A 15336-nucleotide genomic window follows, 5' to 3' on the forward strand; every position below is an offset into this window, starting at 1 on the left:
CGCGAAAAGTAATTTGCCTTTTTCCGCCTGCGGGGCAGCGTCTATGACTATAATAATAATAATAATATAATACAACTGCGACGACGAACGGCTTATGATTATTATTATTATTATTATTGTAACTGCAATGTATATGTATATATAGTACGTATGGATGTATAAAAGGGAGTTTCCGTCGTACGGGGCGAGAAGGGAAAAAAAACCGTTCAAAAGTTTTAAGTAGATAAGGGAAAGCAATAATAATAATCGTTAGGAAAAAAAACGGGTTTTGTCAGTATAGAAAGGGTAAAAACGATAAAACCGCAACGGCATATAGTAGTGTGCGAGACTTAGAGAGAGGGAGGGGTAGAGCGGGAGAGTAAGAGAAATGTAATGAGGGAGTGTATTTGGAAAAACGATTTCACGCAATCGCGTTTTAAACTTTATATATTTTGTATAGGTACCTACACAGTTAAATGTTATAAAATATTCACGGTCCCGCCATTTTAAAATATATTTTATTAATATTATAATATGCCTACATCATTAATTATTTTTGGCTAACATAATAATATAATATCATAACATGCTAAGTGATGATTGTTTTTACTATTTGTTTCGCTGTTTCTTGATATAATTATTATTATGTTTCAAATGGTCTCTGATCTCCGTACATGTATAATAATATCATGTTTATCACCCCAAACTGTGGCCGTTGCAGTTACGACGACGAAAGTCGTGTCGGTTAACCACATTACACGCGTGTGTGTACACGGTGGTTTCACACGGTGCGGCGTACGCCCAATAACTATACTACTAATTTATATACAATTAACGTCGTTAGAATAATAAAAGTCACTTATAAGGTGTTATGAAACATTATTAATCGTTTGTAAGACAAGTGTTTTTGTTTGCTTGAGCACATTTATAATGTCATCAAATTTTAGATCCACGATGCCCACCACTCAATAGGTCACTTATATACATTTTATTATAAACACTAAATACATCATACAATATACTAACATAATATAACACCTAATTTAAACTCAATATATCAAGGAATTTGTAATTAATATTTATTTTGTGATACCGATCACAAAGAAAATAATAAATTTCGTTAGGTAATTAAATGTTAATAAATAGTAATAAAAAAACAAAAACAATTCACAGAAAATATAGTAAAAATGATTGATTTAATACTAGTAAGACCCCCTCCCCCATGGTCGTTGTTAAAAACTATTTATTTTTTTACTTCATACTTTTATATGCTCACCGAAGAAGAAACAGCTAGTCGCTTGTCTGTCAATCGTTTCTACCAATCATCAATTCAAAATTATCCCAATCCTCTTACGAAAAATTAGCTGCAAAAACCAATAATAATATACACTACTACCCCCCGTTGAAAGCGTCGATGATCAGTAACTTTTATTTCATGTAAATTCAAAGTTATCGACATTACCGTCATGGTCTCATCTCATACGCATAATGTATAGTTATACACTTATACATTTATGTTGTATAGATAGTATATCTCTTTATAAAAATATATTTACTATAAAAAAATATCTAACGACTATAATAAATATTACTAGTATAGAAATCTATACTAGTATCAAAACAATTTGTTTTGAGTTAAAGGTTATCCAAAATATTTGAAACTACAATTATTCATTATTAATTACATTATTAAAGTTGTCGATATACACAGTACCTATCATAGTCAGAAATATTAAATAAACAATTAAATCGACAGGCGATTTAAAATTATCAATTTTGTATTATATATTTATTACAATATTTGTCAAGTTGAACAATACTATATAGACAATAATAGATATATAATAATAGACAATATAACAATATTACATACCTCACTACTACATTTTTAATCAAAATATTTTCTGCTTAAACTGAGTAAAAATTGTCACGCTACATTTTAGGTAAATTATAATACCTACCTAACCATATGTCAGGTCATTTTTCATCTATTAATATTTTACATATAAATATTATATACACAACTCAATAGATCATAGTTAATTATGAAATATACTTTTTTTTTAGTTAAAGTTTGTGAAGATTTCTCATTAAAATATGCATTAAATTAAAACGCTTACATATAGCGTATACTAAGATGTAATATAAATCCAAATTAACAGCCTACTATATAATTTAAAGAATATTTATTGGCGTTGTTTATAAGAACAACGCTATATGGTGGTAGGTACTACGAAGGAGTATGAGATTTATTTTAATTAAACACTTAAAGTTTTTCAAGTAGGTATAAAATATATTTTGAAATTTAAAATATTATTTAATGGTACTAAAAATAATGGCGTCTACCAGCAATATAAAATTACGTAAGCATCCACAGTTCAAAGATTATAAAACATAACAGGTACTTTACACATTTAAAGTAATATATGAATTAATCGGGATACAATTAATATCATATTTTAGCACGCAGATTTATATTTTGAATACATATGAAATAAATTAACGTTAATATAATAAATACAAGTGATGTTACGAACCATGATTTTAAAAAGAAACTGCACCTACACTGAATTTTTCAAAAATTAAACTCCTTGACCCAAGCTGATCCGGACTATATTCTAATAATATTTCAAATCCGATATGAACTCTTAAAAAATAAAACCAAAAACATTATTCACGTATAAACATTATTCGAGGCCAAAATTTAATAAATTAAATTTTATTTATTTATTGTGCATCGTACAATTCAGTACGTATATTGATTTTATTGACGAACAGAGCTACATTAGGCATTAGGTTTGGTTCGAATATTTATAATTTTCAGTATGTTACATCACTTAAAATAAACCGGTCTTTTATATACCAGCTAATTTACTTGCAATCAATCACGTGTACTCATATTTAACAACCGTATTAGTCGCATCATCACAATAGAGTAGCGTTGAGATTGTCACAAGCCTTCATAAATATCTTCTACAAAGTTGTTTGTTGACAAAAATTAACTGCCCAAACAATAGAATTATAAATAATAATTGAATCAGACAAACACACACTAATTGGATAAAAAAAAACAAAACAAAAATAAATCGTACGTGGGCAACATAATATGCGGGATGCTTTCTGTGACATTAAACATATTACTCGTATGTTACTAATTCATACAGTCGTTTATAACGACGTAGTACCTATTCGTGTTTTTTTTTTTAATCGCATTTAAAATAACCACGATTTATACTAAAATAATAAGCCCCAAACGGTTAAGTATTAGAAAATACAAATCACATGATATACCTAGTTGTCACTTGTCACATCCCGCTGTCGCGGTTGGTCTGATCTAGTCGAAAAAAGTAAATACAGTCGTAGTACAGTATTATAATATTATAATATATTATATTAATTTATTATATTCGTCTGTCACGGAAGGCGATCATCTAACCTCTCAACCCCTCCGCGTGTTTCAACTGAAAACAATGTGCGTAAAATAATTTTAAGAAATAAGAAATAACGCCCCGACTATATTAGTAAAGTTTTCGTGAAAGTTTAGCGTCTTTGGGTCTTAAGTTTTTCGGGCGGCCCTTACTATGCGCGTATATAAAGAAAAGCCGCTTTTTCTCAACAATGGCCCCCAGGCGGGAAATCCACTGGTACTGCCACGACCACCCCTACCACCGCCCTCGCTACCCAAACGTCCCCGCTTATCTCCAGCCGCCACCCCGATAAACTTTTCACCCGGCGGCCTCCACGTCGTCGTCCTCGACCTCATCGTCGTCGTCGTCGTCGTCGTCGTCAGCAGCGGTGGCGGTGGTGGCATATATACTTTTGTATTCTTCGCGCGCAGAGGGTCCGGGAACCCAGAGTTTAAAATTTAATAATAAATATGGCAGGAGCGCGGGTAACCGGGTTAATTTCCCTACCGCTACCCCTCACACCATCAGCGCATACTGCACCGCCACTCCTCGATACGCCTGCACGTCTCCTATATCGTCGGCCCTTTGACTTTTTAATGATTAATCGACTTAGCACCATTGTGTGAGCCGTTGTGAAGTCTTGAAGAAAAACGCAAAAGCAAAAAAAAAAAAAATACAAAATATTATAATATCTTATATAGAGAAAGAGAATAGTATATTATAAAGGATATTACTGTACAGAGTACAATAGTGTACGTAACCTGTACAAAGGTAACATTAGGGATGTGTGTGTGTGTGTGTGTGTGTGTATTACAATGATGCATATTATATTGTGTATAACCAACGGCGGGCGACGATTCAATAATTTCCGGTCTCCCGGCCAACCGGAAAACAAATACAACTTTTACGCCGATATAAATCGCAGCCAAAAATATTATACTACGTTTAAGCAATAACAATTCGTCAATACGGCACTCGTGAACTTATTGATTTGACATTGCAATAGGGAGGTGGTGGTAGGTACACAATATATATTTATTATTTATACGCAGGTTATAATAATAATAATAATAATAATATATGTATACCTATATGTATATGTATATTATAATAAATATACATTATACATATTATATACGGAGGTTTTTAACCTTACATCACGACCATCGACCTTTTAATTAATGATTTGTTGAAATAATGTAATATGTAAATTCACGGGTTTTATGTGTTTAATTTATTATACATAATGTATAAACACAGGATAAAGTAGAAAATATTTGGGTGATACCGTGTAGGAAATTCCTGAGGGACCATGCCTGATGCTTGCGTTGTCGTCTTGTTAAATATAATATGAATTCGGCGAAAAAAAACTGTAAATTATAGTTGTAGTGGTTCTTATTAGTTGTACACTTTCAAAATAATGTTTGCTTATAATTATTATGCTAAAAATGAAAAATTAACTGTTTTTTTTTTTTTTTTGATACTTTTAAACGTTTGGTGTAAAGGCTAAATGGCATTCAACTCGATCCTTTACCATGCGATTCTTTTATCAATATTCTGAAATTACATTTCTATTATACACAAACCTTTTCGCATATTGCATAAGGATATACTTGAGTACTTGACTGATGGTAATCCTTGGGATTCCATTTGATAAAGTCATGACGTTTTGAAAATAATAGTGACCTCGCAGCACCATCATTTTCCAAAAAAAAAAGAATCAATATATTATCTTTTGAGTAATTGTTTTTACTTATTCGTTTGATTCTAATACGAATTTAAATCAATTACTCAAAAAAATATCCAAACCTTCAAGACTAATGTATGTACTTTTAGTTTTCAAGATTTAAGACGTATAACGACTTCTAATACGTAAAATTTGAACTACCTAGATATAGACTTTATAGTAATAACTTATAACTTATATAAACTAATAAGCACCTAGACTTATTAAAAAGTCCTTAAATACTATTTGATATTCAAATTCTTTAAGTGAAAAAAATAAATAAGAAAGTTGTTAATATTGTTTATTATACGCTATAAATAATTGGTCGACCAAGACAAATGACGAAAATGACGGTAATATATACGATACATCCGTGATCGATTTTTGACAGATAAATGGATTGCAAAAAATGCGTTTGAGCAAATACTATAATATGTGTCACAGAAGAGGGAGCATAAAAATATGCAAGAATAAACAATATACATGTAGGTACTCGTTAGTCGTTACTTTATTATGTAAATTGTATTAACCCCTATTGGCTTTATTGTAATTTTTCAGTGATAGAGAAGAATTTAAAATATTTTATATGCACGACAGGGATGTCGGTATCTATAACAAGGATGACCATGGTTTTTTTGAAATGTATATTATATAAGGGTACCTATATATTAATATTCAATACTTTTCAATAAAACGGTTTAAATTATTGGTCAAGAAATATTAGATTCAATATTAGAGTACAAAAATAAAACTTAACAGATTATACGTGCAATATTATAAAACAATAAATAATAATACCAAGAATTTGAATTATTTGTTTCGTACTAATCAGTATTCTACATTTATAAGAAGTAAATAAATTAATTATTAATTAATTAATTTAAAAAAGATCAGACAAGGTTCATACCTAGTTCATAGGTGTATACTATATATAGGTTTGAAATGAATTCGTGTTGCACCACTCTGTCAACAACTCTAAACTTAGCTTGTAATGTTTATTAACAAAAATGTATATCGTAGAACATTCGATATTTACACACTATGCTTTAAATTAGAAAATTAAAATGTTGCTTGCCGCATTTAAAAATAGAAAGTGTATTTCCCCAACAGATATATGTGAAAATAATAAGGACACTGAAAAATTGTTACAATTGTATGTATCTAGAAAAAAGTTAATAGTTATTCCAACAATTATGGTATTTGTGAATACTGGAACACCCTGTATACATTTCCAATATGATAATACATTAATAGTAAATACCTACTATATAATAATGTTGGTAGTAGGTAAAATCTATTTAAATTGCTTTTGAATCACAAATTGTACCAGTTTAATGTTTTAGATGAATAATGATGGCAGTAAATATTCGTTTTTGGTGAATTAGTATAGAATTCGACATCCAGTTTAATCGTAGTTGAATTATAGAGTTAAATTATAATTGCGATTTATAGAATAGGTTTGTTGATATCATAAATTCCATAAATAAGAGTAATCCGACTAACACAAATTTCAATCCTAACCTTTACTATGCGTAATTATAGTAGTTGTAGCTAAACAAAATATTATATATTTTATACATATCATGATACATTTTTACTAAAGTAAACGTATAAACTATTAACTAGAGAAAAAAAGGCCATAATAATATATAGAAATATGTTATTATTATATCAGTTATTTTAACGTTTGCAAATCAGAGCCCAATAAATTGCGTTGTAATATTCACAGCTACTTTCAAGCTGCAGGAATGATTTTATTGCCAAGGTTTTGATTTCTGAAAACACAAAAAAAATATTACATATTATTATATGCATTGCAATTTTTAAAATAAATAAATTAGTATAAGTAGTGCTTATTTATATACGCATCAGATAATCACACAACTTCATACATTTCCTATTATATTTCACAAAAGAAAACACATACTTAGTCTAAACACAAATTTAAATAAACATAATACAATGAACTATTATTGCAATATATTATATACCTATTATATTGTTTAAGAAGGTACCTATACTAGGTGAATGTTCGACTATAACTTCTATTGTTTACACTATATTATAATACTTTCATTACCGTTCAAATGCTACAATATGATCACTCAAAGTTTCTTCGTCTATCTGAAGTCCGAGAGTTATAAATTATAATTCATCTGTTATGATATTATTAAATCGCCGCTAAGTAAAAAAATAAATACTAAAAAAAATGTAATATAACTATAAATAACACATCTATAGAACGTTAAAAAAATTAACTAATACTTTGTAGTAAATATTATGTGTTTTTAATTTATTTTTTTTTTGTGGGGGGGGGGGATGGAACTGTTTTGTTTTATCGAAATGTTTCGTTTTTCATAGGTGTACAATACCTACTTCGTAATAGACAAACCTTTAGAAAAATCATGCATTGTAATAATTTTTGAAAGTGCCGCGCTGTCCAAGTATTTTGTACTACACGACGTACATCCAACTTTTTGAATCTATACGTGTGTCTAATGTTTTCATATATTGTCTACACAGACGTTATGAATATTAAAGTTTTGTCAGAATACGGTAAAGGGTTACAGGATACAGGTACTATACACTAACGCTCTAAATTATCGTTTACATTGTACACTGTATTAGTTATTATACACGGTATTATTATTATAATTACTATACAAAAACATTTTAAGTTTCAAACTAATTTTGTTAGTATATTAAAATAATGTCCCGAGTCCTTAAAAATTATTTTATATCCGTTACATGGAGAAATATATTTAGTATAAACATGCATTAAAATCAACGGGAACAGTTATTTTTAATTCAATTAATCCACATAATACATACATACACATTTAGCTTACATTTCATTACACCAAATATTAAGCACATACTTACATATTGATGATAGTATTATTATATTACCATGAGAATTTACTAGTTATTGATATATTATGCTTTTTATAAGCGATTAAAAAAAAAACCCCTTCAACCATCAAGCTTGACCTAAAATCATTTTAGGTTGTGGGGAAGGGGGTCCTTATTACTTCGTTGCTCTATTTAAGCTGTTAAATTCCAATCGCAGGTTTGGTACAATCTATCATTATTTTTTTTAAAGTAAAAACATTTTTTGATCAGATATATTCAATACTTAACATAATATATGTAATATACATTATATGTAATCAACTTTTAATATTATGAAGCTGCATTTCGAATTAAATTCTTTATTTTTATGATTTATGTGAGTTATTAAAATGTTGAACGGAACCCAATCATGAGTTCTAAACGTTTGATCAAGTAAAACTAATAATTGTTGACAAAAATATCGGAAAGATTTTAGCGTAGGCAAACGCTGCAGTGTATGAATAAACCGCATTGAAATCCTATTGTCAGATATCGAGGGATTTGTATAAATATTTTACGCAAACCGTGTAGGTACGTCGTTATAATAAGTAACGGGAGACTGTACCAAATATTATATGTCAAATATTTATCATCCTATCCGTCGGGTGACGGCGAAAGCAGAAATGCATTTGCGTGTCGTCGTTAAACCATTTTTGTCCTACAAACAAACAGAAAATATGATATCCTGGTGCTATTGTGTTTGTTATGTATATGCATATATTATATATATATAGTATATACCTATACTTATATATATATATATATGAATGTGTGTGTGTATATGCACATAATTCATATACGCTCATGTAATATAATATATACACATTATATATATATATATATATATATGTATATGATATATATACATACGTCCGGGGATAGGATTTACATAAATGAATGCCGCCGTAGCAAATATGCAAATCTCGTTTCGGATACGATAATATTCTTTTGCACTCGTCGCCACTGAAGCCGCCACTGCCACCGTTGCGCAGATGTATTCGTGCAAAAACCAACGCGAATAATTTGTTTAAGCCTTTCAGAAAATGGAAAACTCTGGGCGGACGGCGCTATTTGCAGCAGTGTATGTGCACGGAATGCGCGACGTTCTTTATTCAGCCTGTCGTTTTTTTTTTTTTATACGACGGACGGAGGAATGGCGGAGCGGGTGGGTATACATCTGCCAAAGAATCCCTTTTTCAAGCCCCTCGCCCTCAGAACGTACATCTAATAACGCGTGGCGAGGAGAAAATAATTAGAGAGCCGAAATAATATCGTAAAGCTCTCTCTCTCTCTCTCTCTCTCTCTCTTTCTTTCTTTCTTTTTCCCTTTTCCACACCGAATCGCACCTTCCTCCACCCGTTGGTCGTCATTTTCACTCCGCGGAGCCACGAGGGTGCTGCAGGGTAGTTTCCCGGGTTCTTTTATTATAATGAAAGAACGTATAAAAGATGTTTTTCGATTAAAACGAGAATGAAGAGCCCTCTTTTTCTTCGCGTCGCGCTCAATCCTCCCACCACCTTCGTCATCCCCCTGCCCACGCCCCCGGCATGCCGACCCTTGCAAATTGCACCCTTAATGTATATTCCTTGTCCCTTTTCTGTTTTTCTGCGCGCGCGTTTCCTACATTTTCCCTCTCTCACAACCCGGCCTCTAATAACCCTCTCGTTTTTCTTCCTCCCTGTCACATAACCACTCCCCTCCCGTCACCATTACCCACCGAGTTCTTCATTTAATTTCATATTCCTCGTGAAAGTTTTCTACAGACGAGTTTTCTAAAAGGTTTTTTTCTCTCTCGCCCTCTCTCACTCACTCTCACTCTATATCTCTCTCTTTCTTACTGCGTTATCCACTACCACTGCGCCGACGTTCTCCTATAGAAATTATCTGTACGTGAGAACTAAGACACATGGCTCTTATATTATATAATATAATATTGTAAAATAAATGTATTACATGCAATTTATTCGCAAAAACATTTTCATATTGGTTTTGCTGGTTGATCGGGATAATTTCGATGACAGACGTATATATATATATAATATATGCCACTATAATAAGTAGAAATACAACGGCCGATGCTGTCATAGAGTTTTTCCAAAATGTTTGTTCTTTAATGAAAGAGATACATTTCGCGTATATTATACATTTAATAGAATCATAATATTAATGTGAAACTGAAACTTTAGATACGTCCGGTATGACTTTTGTCTGACGATTACATTATTAATACGGACGTTTTCAGAATGTGACCTTTGGTTCATTTGTCTAATTTGAGATTTTACTAATAAATTATTCATATCCATAATAAACCGATTCTTATTTCACAATTAAAATATAATAAAGGTACATGTGATGATCATTAGTGCACTGATGAAATAATATTATAAGATATAATAACACATTATAGTAATAAAAAACTTAAGAGTATAAGAATATAAGCTCAAATGGTACATGTTATAATATTATAGTATAATATGTACATTTTTGGAATTTACGTATTGAATTACTACTTATTACGTTCCTGATTTAATCACAATATTATGTAAAATAAATACAAAAATCTTTAACGTTTATTTATTAAAAAATAGATAGTGTTACATATTTGAACTTTGTTTAAGTTGTTGGGAATCATTATGTATCAAATGAATACTGTTCCAAATTAATACGTTATTCAATATTTTTTTTTAAAACAATAAAGTGACTTTCTTAAAATTGATTAAATATGAATATTTTGGGTATATTAATAAATTTCAAATATTAGATATGTTTGAATTTTTTTTCGCTGGTTAAAATATTAGAAAAGTCAGAAGAAAGATATTTTCCTGTCGCACGTGTATGATATCTTGATATACCTACCTAGAAGTTAGAACCTATTGACTATGTCTTATAAAAGGATTTCAAATTTGAATCAAATTATAATAAATATTACAAAAATAGATTTTTAGATTAATTAAAATGTTTAATTAAAACTTCTAAGTTAAATGTTAATTTATATTCTCAAATAATTCGATTTGAGAGAAAATTGAATAGAAAATTCTCCAGACCCGGACTAGCAGTTATTTTTACAATAATATAATATATTAAAGCTGTAACTGATTTTCCTTACGATATAATACTATACAGTTTACTAAACGCACACATATACGCTACATCGTATTATATAGGCTAGAATCTGCTCGGAAAGCATAACCACGCACAACCAATTTAAATCGTTTTTGCCGTCTTTTTCGTCGGAAGATTAAACAGACGAATTAATACTGACACCATCGCCTCCGGTAGACTTTTTGGGTTGATTACGGCCTCGAGGAACAAACTAATTAAAACGCACGAAATTATTGTATTTATATTACCTACCTAATACACCTACAATCCTAAAACGACTAAGAATGCCACCGTATTCCTTATTCCCACACATAGGTACCGTATAATATACAATATTAATGTATAGCCGTACCTATGCGATAAACACTTTGTTAAAGTGTACCACGAAATTATATCATACCGTGTTGATCCTTGGTCGCAATTTTACAATTTGTCGATTCGTTCGATTTAAAAATATAGATCTATCTAATTCTGAGCGAAGATATAATGTATATATTACTGCGCGGAAGAACGGCCTCTACATATATAAAATATTATATACCAAGTAAGTAAGTATAGTATAACAATCATATAGGAATGATAATATTGACACGGTGGCGGCGAATTTACAATTTAATTTTCATGGGCCACTCTCAACTTCAGTCGCGGTTGTCAAGACGTGTTTTTTCTCCTGAAATTTCGCTCTGGTGATTATACGCTTAGGTATAATATGGAAGCACTTATCGGTATCACAGCGTCTAATGTAAAATAAAAATAATATAATAATTTTGATGTCGCACCGAAAAAAAAAACTGCGCCATTTTTATCGGCGTGTAAATGTACAAATGGCACCCGAATCGAACGTTCCACCCTCACGCGAATGAGCGTGTGTGTGCACCGGACGGAGGGTGGAAAAAAATACGCGTCATCCACCATTATCGGTATAATTGGTTGGCCATAATCGATTGCTGCGAATCGGCGTCGTCGGTAGTAGCAGCCGTCATACACTTATGATATTAATTTATATTATAATGTACTCGAAACACGACGAGGGACGCCGAGACGATATCTATACCGAGAAATACAATTGGAAATGCAAAACGTCGCTAATTTTGTTATGTGTAGAGGTTCGAATAATATTCTCTTAGTTTGGTAGGTATATACATTTTTATGTCATTAAGAATAGGCAAATATTATTCACTTAATATCCTTTTAAAACATAATATGATATATTATAATGTTAAATCACGCGAGGGCTCCCGGGCTCGAGGTCTAATTAAAATCATTTTTTTTTTTTAATAATGCTTACACATTTTTATTTATCATTTGCCTAATCATAAGTAATAATCATTTTATAACAACACTATGGCAATTCTATGCAAATATAATTATGACAACAGCACGCTTTTGTGTCATTCACCATAAAATAGCGCAATTATCTAAAACAAAACAACCAAGTATAATGGAAATGTATGTTTTTGATTTTGAAAATTTGAAAATACACTGAGAAACATATTATATCAATAAAAAAATGTATCTATAAAATAGCATAAAAATTAAAAACCCATGTTTCTCGATGATAATGAATCAAGTGTCGAGTTATTATTGGAATAAAACGTTTTTGTTTTTTTAGCGTTTTTTACCCTTGTATTATTTTATATCAGGTTACTGCGAAAAAAAATGGGACTATATTAGAATTAAATATTCTTTTATAATTCTCTTTTATGCACAAAAAATATTTAGTCCTCAATTCAATGTAGTATGAATCTTAAATATATCTTATTCCTATTTCCCATATACTTTCATAAATTCGTCATATATATAAAATATGTAAAATTATAAAATGTCTACCTCTAGTTATGTGTAATATTACACATTCCTAAACAAAAAATAGCTGTATAAAATAGCTCAGCGAAAAAAAACTACGCTTAAAAACCTTGCCATGTGTAATATTCGCTCATTAACATAAGAGAAAAGGGGGTCGTTTAGACGCGGCATCCCGGAAACAATAGGGGACCCTCTAGAATCACAGGTCATTAATGGAAAACAATACAACCTGAACACACTCGCGTTAATAAACCACTCACCTGCGATTGTTTTCCGTGTTGTTGCGCGCGTACAAGTGTGCCGTTGTTCTACGTGCGATAGGTACTTGTCAGACTAGATTAAATTAAAAAATAAAACACGTATACACACTCGCAAACATATTCACACACGCATTTGGTGTGTGTTCTCCCCCTATCTATTCCTCGCTAATTTAATTTTTCTAATGACTTCTGACACCGTTCTGGCAAGAGCGAAGCGCACGGTTTTGATTTTAATTTTTCACGAAATTTGCCGTGAAAAAAAAATTGGCATTTCACCGAATCATTGTAATGTACCTACTTAACAAAGTCGTTAAAAAGAACTTGACATATTTTCGTGTTCGTAAATATACAAAAAAAACTACGCTCTTCAACGGCGACTATATTATATTCACAAAATGTAATATTATTATTGGTATAGACACTGTAAACAAAAAAATATGGCCGACAAAAATAATTAATTACATATGAAAATAAACCACACCGCGACTATAAAAATAAGTACATTATTCAATCGAACTCGTGAAATTAAAATTATTTTCCGACCAAATGATTGTAGGCATCTATTGTTTAAAATTAATAGATTACTGTCGTTTTCACGATGACCAACCAATCAAACCGGATCCTACACACATTATAAATCATAATAATTATTAATATTAGCAACGTTACGACGCCAACACGCAACGTGACGCGTCTTTCTGAACAGTGCATCAAGTCTCGATAAATCGAGGTGTCGAACTATTCTCGTCGGACGTTCACTACTACGATTGTCATAGTAACAATATCATATCCATATAGACGATTGAATGTTATAGGATTTCCGATAATGTATCCATCGATCGGCAGACAAATCTCATAAACAACACCTCAAAATTCAACTAGGTATATCGTGCGGAGTATGCGTTTATAATAGTAATGACTAATAACTAATAAGACGTAATGTAAAACCGTTTCGGCGACTTACCTCGGATGGTGGCTTTCTGCGGGCAACTGATCCGGACGACACATTAAACGAAGACTGCGCCGGGACGGGACCTGGTTTCTCGGCGGTTCCCACCACCTCGCGCTCTGACGTGTGTGTGTGTGTGTGTGTGTGTCAAACCAGGTACGCGTATTATGTATATTATTATTACACGGTGTAAGCGTGGGGGACATCCGACGTGCTCATCCCTCTGTAGTAGGCCGACGCGTTCGGCGGGGCAACCGGTTTGCTGGGAAGACGATCGGCGCGCACCGGTCAAGCGCAAAGGGTTGCACAACAACGGCGTCCGCGGACAACCGGTTTGGCCCCATTGTCCACTCGCGGGGTCGTAAATAATAATAATAACGATAATAATACCTATGGGCTCACACACACACACAAACGCGGACGTTACCACCTTTGAGTACGAAAAACTGGTCTTCGAGCGCACACTGCAGCAGTCGTAGACGCGCAAGGGACAGTTGCTTCCGTGTGGCGCGTCGTCCGAACACGCGGACCGCGCCGTTCAATGGCCGGAAGCGACGTTATGACCCTAATATTCTCACGATTTTCAAAAGGTCCCTCTGTTTTTTGTGCAATCCGCATTTAACGTCCGCGCCTAAACTATAATGAACGTATACGTATAGGTATAATATGATATTACCTGCGTTATATACACGACACCGTTGCTCCGTCACGACCGGCGGCGGCCGATTTCCGCTGTCCTGCAGTATATTTGAATAATACATGACGTGTCGGTATTTGTCGATCTGCAACACTATGTTCGTACCGCCGATTTAAAATATCTGCCGATTTGCACTAAACGCGTTTTTCACTTTTCGCTTATTCCTTACTGTCGCCAATCCGTCGCCGTATTGAACGATTTGTACGACTTCGAGTCATAGAATAATGTGCCGCCGCCAGGAGAAATAAAAATCTACGCAAACGTATATCGGTATGGAACATGTATCTATAAGTAAATGTGTATGTAATAATATGTGTTTTTAACACCGTAATCAATGGAATACATAATGCATTTACTAATAACAGACACGTGTATTTCAGAGTAAACAATCGGTTGTTCAATAATTTTCAAGTTGAGCCAGTTGAATTAGAGGAAATGTGAAAAGTCCTTTCCACAAATTATTCCTATTTATTGCCACAACTCATCGATTCTTATTGACGTTTGGTATACATCAGAGA

General features: G+C 32.2%; 1 long non-coding RNA gene across 1 annotated transcript; it reads right to left on the reverse strand.

Moving 5' to 3' along the window:
- Positions 1-6657: 6657 nt before the first annotated feature.
- On the reverse strand, positions 6658-15061 carry LOC132941999 (uncharacterized). Its single transcript, XR_009664209.1, has 2 exons — positions 14137-15061; positions 6658-6887 (listed from the first exon to the last, which is right to left on the reverse strand). It is a non-coding gene; the product is annotated as an uncharacterized LOC132941999 (long non-coding RNA).
- Positions 15062-15336: the final 275 nt, after the last annotated feature.

This window comes from Metopolophium dirhodum, chromosome 3 (genome assembly GCF_019925205.1).
Source record: "Metopolophium dirhodum isolate CAU chromosome 3, ASM1992520v1, whole genome shotgun sequence".
Classification (NCBI taxonomy): domain Eukaryota; kingdom Metazoa; phylum Arthropoda; class Insecta; order Hemiptera; family Aphididae; genus Metopolophium; species Metopolophium dirhodum.